The sequence below is a fragment of the Phalaenopsis equestris genome, unplaced genomic scaffold, assembly GCF_001263595.1.
Source record: "Phalaenopsis equestris unplaced genomic scaffold, ASM126359v1 Scaffold000094, whole genome shotgun sequence".
Lineage (NCBI taxonomy): Eukaryota > Viridiplantae > Streptophyta > Magnoliopsida > Asparagales > Orchidaceae > Phalaenopsis > Phalaenopsis equestris.
In genome coordinates, this window is record NW_018164536.1 from 2,637,441 (window position 1) to 2,652,225 (window position 14,785).

The window sequence follows — 14,785 nt, forward strand, 5'->3', positions numbered from 1 at the left end:
TGAGCTGAGGTAAGATTTATGTATGATTTCAATTGAAGGGTGACTCAGGCTTGGCCTAGAACTATGTTAAAGTGCTCGGAAGAGGGGAGTTTTGATTGAGGAAGTGTATTTAAGGTCTAGGGAAGCTCGTGGAATGGTTAATTTAGAGTTTTGAAGAAATTAGTGAAATTATCCAAAAAGCCTTAGATTTCAGTGGTTAAATTAAGCTTAGGTGATGGAGATGATGGTGGGATTGCACTTAGGAAGCAATTTGGCAAAGTTTCCTACGGGTTTGGATCATCTTTAATTTTGGTCGTGGAGGGGGCTATTTATAATTCAGGAAAAGAGGAAGGCTTTGGGTTGTCATTGGTCGGTGCAAGTAAGCTTAAATGGAGGGGAGAACACACAATTGATCAATTAGGGTTTGCCACATGGGATGTGTGAGAATTTGGGTTTGAGTCATGGCCACCCTTCTTGGTTTTAGGTTTTCTGGCCATTAGGGTGTCCAGCCAGGCCAGGGGTGGTGGCTAGCTGGCTCAGGGAGGTCACGGGAGTTTTAATGGTGATTAGATTTGAAGGTAAGCCAGCTCATTGCATGGGTAAGGGAGTCAGCTAAATTAAGGAGAAGGTTTCCACATTTTGAGGGAGAATTGGTCCATAGAACTAAGTAGGGTTGGTTAGATGATGTGATTAGGATCTTAGGGCTTAAGACATGGTTATGGTAATTAAGCTTTTGATTAATCAAAAAGTTTTGAATTGGATTTTGGATTAGGCTTAAAATTGCGGTTTGGGCTTGAAATTGGATTTTGGCTTGGCTTAGTCTTGGATCCAAATCAATTGAAAGCTAAAATTGGTCTTGAAAAATTTCATGATGAATTTGAAAAATAATTCTTGTGGATTTGGATTGGTCATGTGGCTTAATTTGGTGAAATTTGGCTTTGGCGCCAATTTGGGGTAGTTGACTTGGACTTAGATTTTGGGTTTTGGAATTGCGTGAAATTGGACTTAAATTTGGTCTAAATTACGCTTGGACATGATAATATCTAGTTTGAATTTGGAATTGGGTGAGTTTAAGATGAATTTTGTGGGAATTGAGAGTGATTTGTGGACTTTAGGGATTTAGTGGTAATTTGAAAATTTTGGCCAATTTTGATGGATTTGGAGGATTTTGAGTGCAATGGCAAATATTATGTGACTAGAGTTGGTTTTGGTGAAGTTTGGAACGATTTTAGGGATTTTAGAAAAAATTTACGATATTGGGGGCATTTTAGTAATATTGGGTGGTGTATGGGGGGTATTTTGGTAATTTTTGGAGGATTTTGGGGGAGTTTGAGCAATTGGGGTAATTTGAAGTGGTTCCATATGAATTTTGGTGAAGAATTGAGAGTTTGGATAATTTTGGGAATTTTAGGGACTCAGTTGTATTTTGGTAAATTTGGGGAAAATTGGGGGTAGGAGGCTAAGGTTGGGTGTTTTGGTGTAATTGGATTTAGTTGGCCATGGTGACCATGCAAACCATGGAGACCAACCCCCCTCCCCCCTTGAGGCTATAAGATTCATGGGGGAGCTCAATTTACATCCTCCACATGTTGGTCCTGACCTCCTAGCCAAAGGCTAAGGGCTTAGGACCACCCACATGAGTTTCTAAAAGAGGCAAGGAGGTAGGTTAAGTTGTTAATCTCATTTTTAGTGAGGTCTAGTTTTCTTCTTAGGGTTTAGGATCTAGCCTTATGGTTCTCCCTTTGACTATCTTGGAGCTTTAGAAATGAGACCCACCTCATTTTAGAGATTCAAATTGCTTCTATATTCTTTTGAAGTTTTGCATGTGATTCTTGACATAACATTTGAAAGGTTGAAGCTAACATGAGGGAACTCAAAAGGAGTCTCTATAAGACCTTTAAACCCTAAGATTGCCTTTTGCACAATTTGCACCTTCACGCACACAAACTTCGTGATTCGAACAGTCGACACGTTCGATTACCACAATTCGCATCGTCTGCGCTGTTATTTATCGAAGCTTAAATAAATTTTTCAGAACGACCGAGCAAGAACTGAAATTTTGACAAAAATTGAATTTGATGTTTTTTTGACCTGATCGTCGATGAAGTTGTCTGAACGACTTCAGATGACAAAACGGACTGTTCCGGCGAGTCTGGAATGTAAAAATTACGTAGGAAGAACATGCACTTTTCTATATTTACATGCATCGATGAATAACATGCGAATTGGAGAATTTTTAAATATTAGATATTATAAAAAAAATGAAATCTTTTTACCCAAATCCGAAATCCCTAATTTTCTCACGCCTCGCCCGCCTCTTCTTCCCGGTTGCAAGCCCTAACTGGTCTCCCTCTCTCGGCCCGAACCCCCTCTCCCTCTCTTCCTCTTGTGACAGACAGTTGACTCCTGACCCGGCATCCTCTGCCTAGAACCTCCTTCCTAATGCCTTCGCTCCCTGCTAAAGCTTCTCCTCTGTCGCCCTTGTTGCGACCTTTTCTTTTGTCTTCATCTCACCACCAATAAGGTGACGGTAAGTCTCCTCCTCACTCTTGCCTATAAAACCCCTACCTTGGCGAGGATTTCGCTCCTGAAGGTTTTGGTGCATTGGGGAGGTTCTGCCGGATTAGTCACTTGTTCCTTTTCTTTGGAGTTTTTGTTTTTTTTTTTTCAGTTTGCAGCAAAAAGTAACCCGTAACCCTCTTCCTCCTTCTTTCTCCTTCTTTCTTCAAGCATTTGAAGGAATTATCTGTTTTATTCTACTTTCATGCCTTGGGTTTAATGTGTTTTTTATGATTTGCAATTTCTATATCACTGTTTGCTTTTAAGGTATGCAATGCGTCTCTTGTACTTTGGGTTCGATTTGCTACTTAAGTCGTAGCTGTTTGGGTTCTTTGAATTGGGTTTATAATCAGCTTTGGTTTTTTTTTATTTTTTATTTTTATTTTTTTATTTTTGCAAACTGCGGCAAGACTTGGAACTTTTACATTCCCACCATGTTTAAACCTACAGATGTCTTTGAGAAATAAACCTTAAATATATCTTACTCTACTCTGTTTGAGTTTTACGGGAAGTCCGTTCCTCTTATTCTCAAATGCCATGATTTCTGAGTAGTCTTTATCATTTGTGATTCATAATTTATAAATATATGTTTAGCTGATTTTGCTCTGATGATTTCTTGCCTGACGATATGAGTAATCTTTCTAATTTGCGTCACTTGGAATTGCCCCCTGAATGCATTTTTTAATGCACCTAGAATTGGGAAATTAAGGTCACTTTAAGAACTAATTAAGTTTAATGTCAAGAATGAGAATGGTTATAGAATTGGTGAGTTGGAACATTTGAAAATATAGTTGTGCAAATTAAAAATATAGTTTTTTTTTTTGAAAAATGTTAAGGATACACTTACCTATTCTATACTTAAGATTTCAAATTTACAAACACACCACTCAATTTATAGGTATTTACATACTTGACACCTAAACAATGATTTTTTTTTTACATACATGACACCTTACACATGCATAAAAAAAATGTTTATTTCTCTTTCAATAGTGGAAATTGTGGTATTTATAAGGTGATATGAAAGTTTGGGTGGAATTAATGTAAAAAAAGTGTTAGAAATGTAAACATATAAGAATTAAGTGGTATGCATGTAAATCTGTCATTGTTTTTTTATGGCTGTGCTTGAGACCCATCATTTCACTTTCTTTCTTGCAATTAAAATATGAAATACATGCTCCAAATATTGCTTGTAATTTGGCTCAAATTTTGCATGGTTTGTTTGTAATCTTTTGGATTCACTTTTTGGATTCACTTGATTCACTTGAGGTATCATCGCTTTATGTAATTACACTTTTGGTTGGAGTTAAACCATTAGCACTCCCGCATATATTTGCACATCTGATATTTAAATCTTGAGAGTTTAATGGTGTGTTCTTTGTCTTTGCTTGCAAGTAGAATACATGTATTCGAGGAAATGTTTGTTTCACTATTTGGTTGGATGAGTTAGATGGATGTTTCATTCTGAGTTAGATGGATGTTTGGATGAGTTAGATGGATGTTTCATTCTATTTGATGCTTTATTGTTGTTGAACTTGCAAGGGGTGAGCTTGTCCTACTTATCTCAAAGAATTCGATTCTGCAAATAACTTAGTCTTTTTTCCATTCGACGTCTCTTTTGCCCATGCTTGAGCTTAAAGCTTATACTTGAGCTTAAAGCTTATATTGAGCTTAAAGCTTATAAACTCGAAGTTCATATCGCTTGAATTTTAAAACTTTGAAGTGTCTCTTCGGGGATCACTTTATTTATTGTTTTCGTTAATAAAATTTAAATATTATTTGGAGACTTTAAATGGTGCTATTTGGGCTGACACAAAATGTTGTTTGGAGAGGGTTTTAAGCATATTTTGGGGGTTGATTTGATCTTTGTTTTGAAAAAATATTACACGCTTTTAGGCCGATTTACTTGCAGTTTTACTCATTTGTTTTGTTGATTTCTTTTTAGAAGTGGTCAACCTCCTTCTCCGTTGATTTATTTTTGTTATAATAGTTAAGTTAAAAATGAGAATTTCTGATTTAATTATTTTTAGGATTGATTCATGCCTTAAAAAAAATGGGTAATTAAAGGCGAGTGAACTAAAAGAAAAACAAATATAATTAGTCTGTTGAGATGATTGAAACCCAAGAGAAAATAAGGTAGCAAATCTTTCACCATGTTTTCTACGTAAGAAAGATAAAATTGTAATTGTAAGAATTGTTAAGAATTGGGAGAAAGTAAGAGCTTAAATGATTCAAGAGTTCGGGGCATGAATTGAAAGATCAATAAACTATCAATTATGACTCCTAAGCATTGGTTAGACTTAAGGCCAATTGTTTTTATTGAATTGGAGCACATTTCATGAATCATTTTAGCAAAATTGTAGGTTCACCCCTTAGGTCTCAAGAGCATGATAGTGAGCTAAGTTTGATCTAAAGAAGTTGGAGGGTTAGTGGAAAAACACTTAATTGAGGGTACAACACTTTAAATCACTTCAAACTTAGGTTAGAAGTTCAGGCTTCCTAGATTCTAGGAGTACACTCTAGGCGAGAGTTCATCTACCTAATTTCCAAATGGATATTGAAGCTAAGCACTTGACCTTATTCCACAAATCGATTAAAACACTAGACACGGGGATGCACCAGGATGTGATTCATGACTGATTTAATTAAATCAAATAGTGAAATTCTCGTCATAACTTGATCTAAAATGAAACCCAATGCTTCGGGATTTATGCTTGAATCTTACACTCAAATCCTCCAGGCAGTTAGAGACATTTCTAATATTACATATAAGTAACATACTCCTAGTTCTTTATATGTGACATCATATTTTGTTTTACTCGTTCGTGTTTCTCTTTATTATGATTTTATTATACTGGATTTTCTAGCAATTTGTTTGAGTTTCATACAATTTGCTATTCTTTTTATTGCATCATTTACTTTAATGCACTTGCTAAATTCCTTGGGTAGAGAACAGTAGGACATACATTAGGAGGTACACCGGGCTTTTGAGACCTAATAATTACATGTACATTTAAACTTAACATTGAATCTGAAACTACTACAACATGGAGCTTTGAGCTAACACCTTGAGTAACACGACAAGGATGAACAGAAAATCAGCTTCGAGAGATTCTGCAACAACAAACCTTTCCTTAGAATTAAACAACAAGCCACAAGACTTCGAGGTGGTCTACCTAGCGCGACATAAATCCTCATTTTATCTTTTAGGCTTTTGCACAGCCAGATTATGCAATTTAAACCCTAACTCGTTTTAGGTTCTGAGGTTGTCATTCGATACAATGTAAACCTTCACATCTTCCAGGCTGTTTGTGTGACCGTGTTATGCAAATATAAGTCCTAATCAATAAAATGGGCAGGATGGAACATTTAAATAATTCATCTCCTCGAAACTGAAGCCAAACCGTATGATAACTTGGGAAGTCACCGAGGTTTTCCTTAGGATCCATGACATTCCCTAGTTCCTCTTCATTTAAATTGCTCAACAATGTTCCAAATTTGAACCTTTCTCATTTGACACTCCTTGGTCTGAACTTTGAAAAGTCTTACCCTTTGAAATTCTTGAAGACAATATTTCCTAATCTAAATTGAGAGTTTTCTTATTTGACTTCAGTTATCTAAGATGCAATTAACTATAGAGGTTTGCTCTTATAGGAAACCTTAAAAATCCAGATTAATATAAACCATATCTAATTTTTTTTTATATTAGATAGGGGAACTTGTCGGTCAATATAAATGTTCACAGACTAAAACAGATGTCATAAATTCTTTAGTTTATTTAATCGAGCCCAACAGTAAGCAATGTTTCTATTTTTCGGGATGGATGTATCACTTACGGTGTTGTGCTCATTTATTTAAATTATTGTCTATATGAGATCGGTTAGGTCTCGTATTTTCAAAATTAAACAATTACTTTTCAAAACTATATAATATATATATCAAATATCTTTACCAATTTGGCGACCGACATAAGTGCAGTGTGATTTTAGGGTTTTGAAGTGTGTGAGAATGCGATGAGCTTATGTGTGTGTAACCAAGACCAATTCACCCATGGTTGCCCTAAGGTCTCACTAATCCTATTGGAACTCATTGTTGAGTCTTCACATGGTCTCAACCACCTTAAGTGAGAAATGAGGGCTTAGGACCACCCATGTGGGACTTCACAAGAATAGTCAAGAAGTGTTTAGAATTTCTTTGCGGGAGGGCTCCATCACTAGTTTTTTAGGATAGTGAATAGGAAAGTACTATGACTAAATTCTAGGCTTCTAAAGAGAAGAAAGCAGACCTCATAAAAAATGAGGTCAACAAGAGTGCATTTATAAAAAATAAACATTTTGATTATATTGGATCACAAGAAGAAATAATAGGTGCCAAAATGCAAATTATTATATTTTATATATAATTATTTAATTTCTTTTTTTTAACATTAACATAAAAAAGGTATTCAACAAAAAAGTTTGAGTGTAACTTGCACTCATATTCATAGTCATTATATTAGTGTCATATAAAGATTTACATCTGGTGTGCAAGGGAAGTATGAGTTTCTTGCAAGATCAAGCTATAGTCAACTTGGAGTTGCTTGTCCTAAAATAGTTCATAGGATGTTTTTCAACTTGATTATTGCAAATTAAAACTTGATAAATGTTCCTACGAATGTATGTCCAAGATTGATTTTAAAATGATAATATTTAACATTGTGCTTGCTTTAAGCTATGGAGTGGAGTGGTGTAGGGCATTGAACTATATTATTCCCTAAGAATTGCAAATCTTCTATTATGGATGCCCTTAGAGACATATGACATAAAAAATATTGCAGTTAAAGCTTGCACTCTGATCCCTTTAATATATGTAGCCATGTCAAAGGCTCTCTTACGTGATCAAGCAAATACAACAGTTACCATAAAACTTAGAATAAAGATGCATGAGGGTCATTACGAAGGATTTTAGTTAGTTTAATGGAACATACTTAGTGTGAACTTGCTTAAGAGGTGCTTTAGAGGAGTTCATATAGGTGAATCTCTCAGTGTTTGTATGGAGGAACCTTCCCTCAAATAGCTGTCAACTCTGACGACTCAACCATTTTAACCACTTTTTCCTCACATGTTGAGAATTTGGTGAAGATATTGAAAACATGAGAAGATGCATGCAACTTCCTTTGACTTTTGAGATCTTTGTGTAGTTCACCTTAAAAACCATCCTAATTTCAGATAGATGATCTAATTAGACTTTACCGTTCACTTGTACTATTATGACCATCTTATACTGGATTTTTTCACTTGATCTTAGAGAGATAGCTATGTAACCTTAATCAAATATCTATGTTTTACAAAGAAGATGTATCATGTCATATAAGGTTGGAGCTTTGCTAATTTTTTATAGACTTGATAAATATATCCCAACATTTTTTTCATTGTGGTGCATTTTTGAGCTATTTTGGATATTGAAAATCAAAGTATCCATTGTTTAGAACATATATGAGAAAATGTAATTAAAGATTTTACATTTACTTTAACAACTTATAATGAATTATATCTAACTTTTTAACATGTTTAAGGAAATGTTTTTAAAATCATGATGTTGGCATCAATTTTTGAAGTTAATTATGTGGGATGCACGCTCGGGTGCTATGAAACCTTGCTTGATGCATGTGTTGAATCCCGTGACATAAGACATCCATTCGTGACCCTCCAACAAGTGTTGAGGGGCACACAATTAGGGTCATTCTGCTAGACTTTGGCTTTCACTCAGGCAAAGGCTGGTCGACATATTGCACATCAGATGAGTTTGATCAGATTAACGTATATTACTTGTCGCGCCATGCGCAAAAAAATGACTCAAATTGGTCCGTCCATTGACGAGCGTAATCGAATGACCCTGTATAAGTAAACGAACTGCATGAGTATGTTTGTAACATCAATTTTACATAGGGAGAACATCTGTTTTGTTACGACTTCACGTGCGGGCTAAAAGTGCATGAATTGTTGTTTTGGCCCGATTGTCGAATAGGTTGTCCGAAAGATTTTGAATGACAAAACGGACCACGCGACTGCGTCTAGAACGTCAATTTTACTTAGGGAGGACATTCATTTCAAAATGACAGCTCGTCCGAGCTAAAAAAATGTGTTTGATGATGAATAATCAAATAATTATTATTGTTATTATTATTATTTTAATAATAATATTATTATTATTTTCTCTCTATAAAACTATAGCATCCTCTCTCTTTCCTGGTTCACAATTCTTCCCTCCCGAGCACCGTTTTCGCGAAAACCCTAGCCCGAAGCTCCCTCTTTCCTCGTCGGTGCTTCCCTCCTTACCGTTCCTCCTCCTTGCCAGTGAAACCTGAGCCACCGGACATCTACGCGTCCCCTCTAGCCGTCGGGCGAGCCACCACCTTCATCATCATCTTCTTCTTGACCGGCTGAGCCTACTTTCGCAGGCTTGTCTCACCGACATAACCCCCGACGCCGCCGACACCGCCTGGAGTCCCTTGCCTTGCTGAGACCTTTAGACACCGAGCCTCCTTCCCAGCAATTGGCTGCCACCCTTTTTTTTGGCTCTTCTTTCTCTTGCTTGGCCACATTCCAGCTTCCTCAGCCTCACCGACGACATCTAACCATCGTATTACAAACTAGCCTTACTTCCACGCACAGCCCCGAATATTGCAGGCTCCTCCTTGTGTTTTACATTCCGGTTGCTTGCCACCGGTGTAAAAGCTCTGCCACTTCATCGTCTCAAATTTTTGGTGGTTGGACACTTTGCTAGAGCATTTCACCATCAACGGACAACAACACTACCACTGATTGAAGAGGGGTCGATGTATTCTACCTTGTGGAAAAAGCTTCCTCATCCCTGATGCCGAATAGCCCCTCTCATTAGCTCCTGCTTCCCTCATTTGTGTGGTCATTGCGAGGTATGTCGGCACGCGTGCTCTCATTTAATAAAAAGAGAACGTGTCCCTAACGATCACGGTGGTGACATTTTCTTATCCCTTAACCGACCCTGGGTTTAGTCCGGTCTAGGCACGTGGGTTTGATCACCCACAAATGGTGGATGTGCCGGCTGACACGTGTTGATTGGGCAAGCAACCTATGTGATTGATCGTTGATTTCCCTAAAGGAAGCCCTTGGTTAAGAATCACATGTGTTGACCGTTCCTATATGAAGCCGAGCAATCCCCCATGTTGTGAGCCTTAAGTCTTGATCCCCGTGGGTGGGAACTCAATTTTCCATGGCTTTGGGGCTCCCAACGTCCCTTCAAGGGGTCGGCCGAGTTCGAACTCAAAGGATGGGAGAAACTTCATAGCTAGGCCATTTCGCAAGTTTGTCGGCGTTCCTAAAGTGGAAAAAGCTTTGTAGCTAGTCCACCCTACAAATGATAGAGAGATTATGCTATGAGAAATCAGAGGGGGAAACCCTCCACATTGCAATGCCAAAGCTGGAGGCGGTGATACTGTTAATCTAAGTGTGTCAACCCTATGTTTTCTACGTGAGGTCGTTAGAATGAGTTCGACGTGCCATCAGGCGTGTTGGGTTGCATTGCATATGCATGATCATTCATGACATCTTTGGTGTGTGGATCATATTGCATGTCATATGCATGTCCATTTGAGTACTTCAGGTCGATCGACCACCATTGACCGATCCTTGATCCTTTGTTGGGTTTGATTATCCATCCCAGGCTGATCACCCTATCTTTTTGGTTTAATTGACCACCACATGTCGATCACTCATTTTTGGGTTCCATAGGCCATCCCGGGCCGATCACCCCATATTTTAGTTCGATCGTCTATTATGTGTCGACCGACCACTTTGGTTCTACCGGCCACCCTATCCCGGTCGACTAGACACTTTGGATCAACTGGCCACCCTAGCCAGGTCAACTTGTCACCTCGGCCAAACCGAACACCAAGACCCGGTCAACTGATCACTTGCATGTTTGTATGTTTTTGCATCATATTGCATGTTTTGCATGTACATGTGCATGCTTGCTTGCTTGCATGTTGCATCATATCATTTATGTGTCTGCTTGCATGAGCATTACCACTTGCTTGAGCTGCACTTATATTCGGGTCGCTGCCGCCACGACATACCCATCTCCGAGTCACTGCCTCCATGTACACCCATTTGTTTGGGTTGCTGCCGCCACGACACACCCATTTTCTGGTCACTGCCTCCACGACATACCCATTTGTTCAGGTCGTACCATAAGAGAGTCTTGTGGCAGAAATAAGATACGTACACGGGTTCCGAGGCATTTGACACCGAAACCATATGATGTAGACAAAGAGCTAACACTCGTGCCCATATCTTAATTCTGCATTTTTATTTTGATGTATAGAATTAAGACCAGACATGTATATACGGAGTCTGACCGTCTTTTTCTTTTCTAAGATACGTTGCCGACCCAACGACACCGACTTTTTTATTATTTTTATTTGTCTTGCTTTCTTTCTGCCTTAATGCATGTCTGTATGTCTGCATATTTTCCATGTTTATTTTGTCTGGGATCTCACGAAAAATGCAATATAGGCTCTTTAAGATTTAAAATTCTAAATTTTTTTCTACAAAATCTTAAATAAAATATTCAAGGTAATTAAAATTTAGGATTAAAATATTTAAGATTTTAAAACCACACTTTTATTTTCTATATGGCCTTTGGGTAGGATTTTAAATGGGTTGCATAGCATGACTATCACCTAAGTCATATTAATAAGGCCTTCGCAATACTTAAGGACCGCTCCTAATAACTGCATTCATAGTTGCATGTCCTGAGGAGAAGTCCTCGTGCTTCTCCAACCTGACTGACCGAGCATACCTTTTTACATAGGTGGTTGTCTAGTACTCCTAAGGTGTTAGAAGGCTCCCTAACCTAGACAGGGTGTAAGTCCTTTTTTTTGGAGCGTTTCCAGCTTTATAGCTGAACCTCCGCTTCTCCTTCTTTTCCGAGGCATCTTTTCCACTTTGGAAGGGGTAAGGCCTACCTCTTGGAGCTCCAACCGAAAGTCTTAGGAAATAGTTCCATTCCTCTGACCTTAAGGCTACCGAGATTCCCCGTGAACGACGCAATCCGCGGATTGCTGATCGGGGATCTCAGGACGTGTTGGGTCGACTACCTTCATGATCAGGTAGACTTCGTCAATATCATCTTGATGACCCGATATTGATGAGCTACCGCCTGTTTGGGATACGACGATTTTTCCTCTGCCCTTATGGTCTGGATGCGCTTTGACGCATTATGATATCTCAGTCAAGATGATTTAGATTATTTCGTGGGCCCCATGAGCCGATGAGCCGCTACCCATCTGGGATGTGAGAGATTCACTATCTGTCCGATGACTTAGTGATTTATTTTGATGGTTATGACTATGCAACTAATGTATGTATACATATGTGTTAGTCCAACTTAAAGCCTAATCAGAGTTGAGAGACTCCTTCGAGAAGGATGACTATTGAGCTTCATAAGTCCTTGTCCCGAAAAGAAACTTGTAACCAAGAATAAAATAGATCATATCTTAACTAAATTATATAGGAGAAATTATCTAATTTACATAGACCCACAAAATTAAAATATTCATTTAATGATTGATCCATTATAGAATGTTATTTATATCATTCAAAATATTATAAGATTCTTAATGTCATATTTAATCATCAAATATTTTTTTTTTTTAAAAATTTGTGGGTGGTTTATTTCTCAACCCACACTTGCAAGTAATAAAAGAGTCTCTACTTGGCAGGTACCTTAAGAGAGAGAATCACACCCAAAGAGAACAATTCTTGCTTCTTTCAATAAATTCTAAATGTTGTTATCTAATAATTTACAAAATATGTACAATATGTTAAATATTTTATAACAACAATAAGCCTAAAGATGATATTTGTTGACCAACATAAAGCACTGACTATTTATAGGATAGCGTAATAATTCAATGCATGGCTCAAATGAAGAATAAAGATCTCTAAGAGTACAATCTAACTCAATGGATATGTGATATCTCCATTGGATTCATTGAATTTGATTTACTAATACATCTTAAGCTAGTGAATGGTTAGTTGAAATATGATAACATTTTTTTATTTAAAAGTTAAAAAAATCTAAGTTTTTTTTTATAAATAAATAAAAAAAAACTTTGCCAGAACTTTAGAATGTTTTTATCTGGCTACTAAGCTTTGTTTTAGGGCCAATGTTCTCACTTTTTTTTTAATAAGAGTACTGCTCATATGATTCCTGATCAAGTATATAATTGTTGATTTTACATATTTATATAGCAATTATGCGCGAAGATCTCATGTAGCTTTTAGTTAGGAATCTGACTTAAAATACTACATATTTCGTTTTTAATCATTTATATGATAAGTACAAAGTTTAGAATAATTTAATCCAATGTTACATGTTTTTTATAATCCAATCTTGCACATAAACTATGGCTATAGAAACAATCAATCAATTAGCCCCTCTTTTCCTCTTTTACTTTATCAAATCACACTGGGATTCATTTGTATTAATTTGGAGGCATTGACATGTGTTATGATGCGTATAAATAACCCTCTCTCTTCACTTTCAAAGTCCAATACATAAATGTTATATGTATTAAATGTAAAAATCAATTTATTAGAAATTTTTTTGAGACAATTTACTTTCATTTGAAGTTGTTAATCGAAGTTCTTATTCTTTGTGGTTTTACACTTGCAATCTCTATGAAAAGTCTTACATATGGATTTTAATTATATATATCTATATTTAAATTCAAACTTGCAATTATAAATTATATTATATTTCAGGGTTATATGATTTTCTTCTAATCACCCTAAAAACTCTCGAAATGCTTTGGCTTAAAAATATTTCTCGTGTATTAGTTAGCTATTATATGGGAAGTATATGATTGAGTTGTGAAAACCTAAGTTGAAAGATGTACAAACAACAATAATTTCTCGACCTACTAATGAGTGAAGGAATTGAACTAGTAATGACAATTGATTAGCGAGGATCGTACATCAATGGAGGGCAAAAGCATGAGCCGATTAGGGATTGAATCATATAAAAATTGTTAGTGGCTAAAATCTCCATAGCTACCTTTTTTAGTTGGGTTGATATTATATACTCATATAGATTAAGTGTATTCATTTGTGATCAAAATATTATCTCTCTTATAGTTTGCAATCACTATTTTATTGCTTATACCCATGTGTGTCCATTGGGTTTCATTTCTATTAAGCCTATCTTGTGCAAAAATGTAGCCTATATCATAATTATCTTTTGTGGTCACCTACAACATTTGATTAATTAAGTACAAACATATTCTTACTAATATCAATTAAGCACAATCATTTTTAATATTAAAGATTAGAATCATAATAAAAACTAACTCGAACCTAAGTGGCAAATTTTGTTCGATTATAGCACAGGGTTTGGTCCGACTTTTCCAAAATGTATATAGCTGATTTAACGGGTCCATTCTAATAATTTGATAAATTGGGAAAGAATCAAATCAAATTTTCAAGTATAAGATTTAGAAGGGGCCTTTACATACATACCACGCAAATTTTATGTATTTACGTATATAACACCTAAACTTTCATTTCTACATGCATAATACTTGAATCTTCAATATTACGTAAAAAAATATCATTATTATCAACTTTTTTACAAGTAAAAACACATTTTCATGCATTAATTTATGTCACCAAGGTATATATATATATATATATATAGTATTGAGAGAGAAAATTTTAGGTGTTACAAATGTAAATACATAAAACCTATAGGGTATGCATGTAAATTTATCAATTTAGAACGATGAAATAAAAGGAAAATCATATTCATAATTTTCACATATTCACGGATTTAATACTTAAAGTTTGACATTTATTTATCTTATATTTTAACGTAACATTCACATGAAAATATGCATTAAAATATATTTAACAAGAAAAAAAATTAATATCAATGATATTTTTGATATAATGTGAAAGATTTTAATGTTATATTAACAAATATTAAATGTAAGTCCCTAGAAAAGAAAAAAAATGAATATTAAAACTCATGTTAACACATGCAAAATAAAATAAACAATTATATATATATATTTATTATAAGTATTAATAATGACTATTAGTAACTAATTTTCGCTCAATTCGAGAAGAGATGTCTAGCATATATGTTGCATGGATAGGAACACGGAACCGGCACGGACACGAGACACTTCTATTATTAAAAATATGGGACACATACATAGACTAGATAA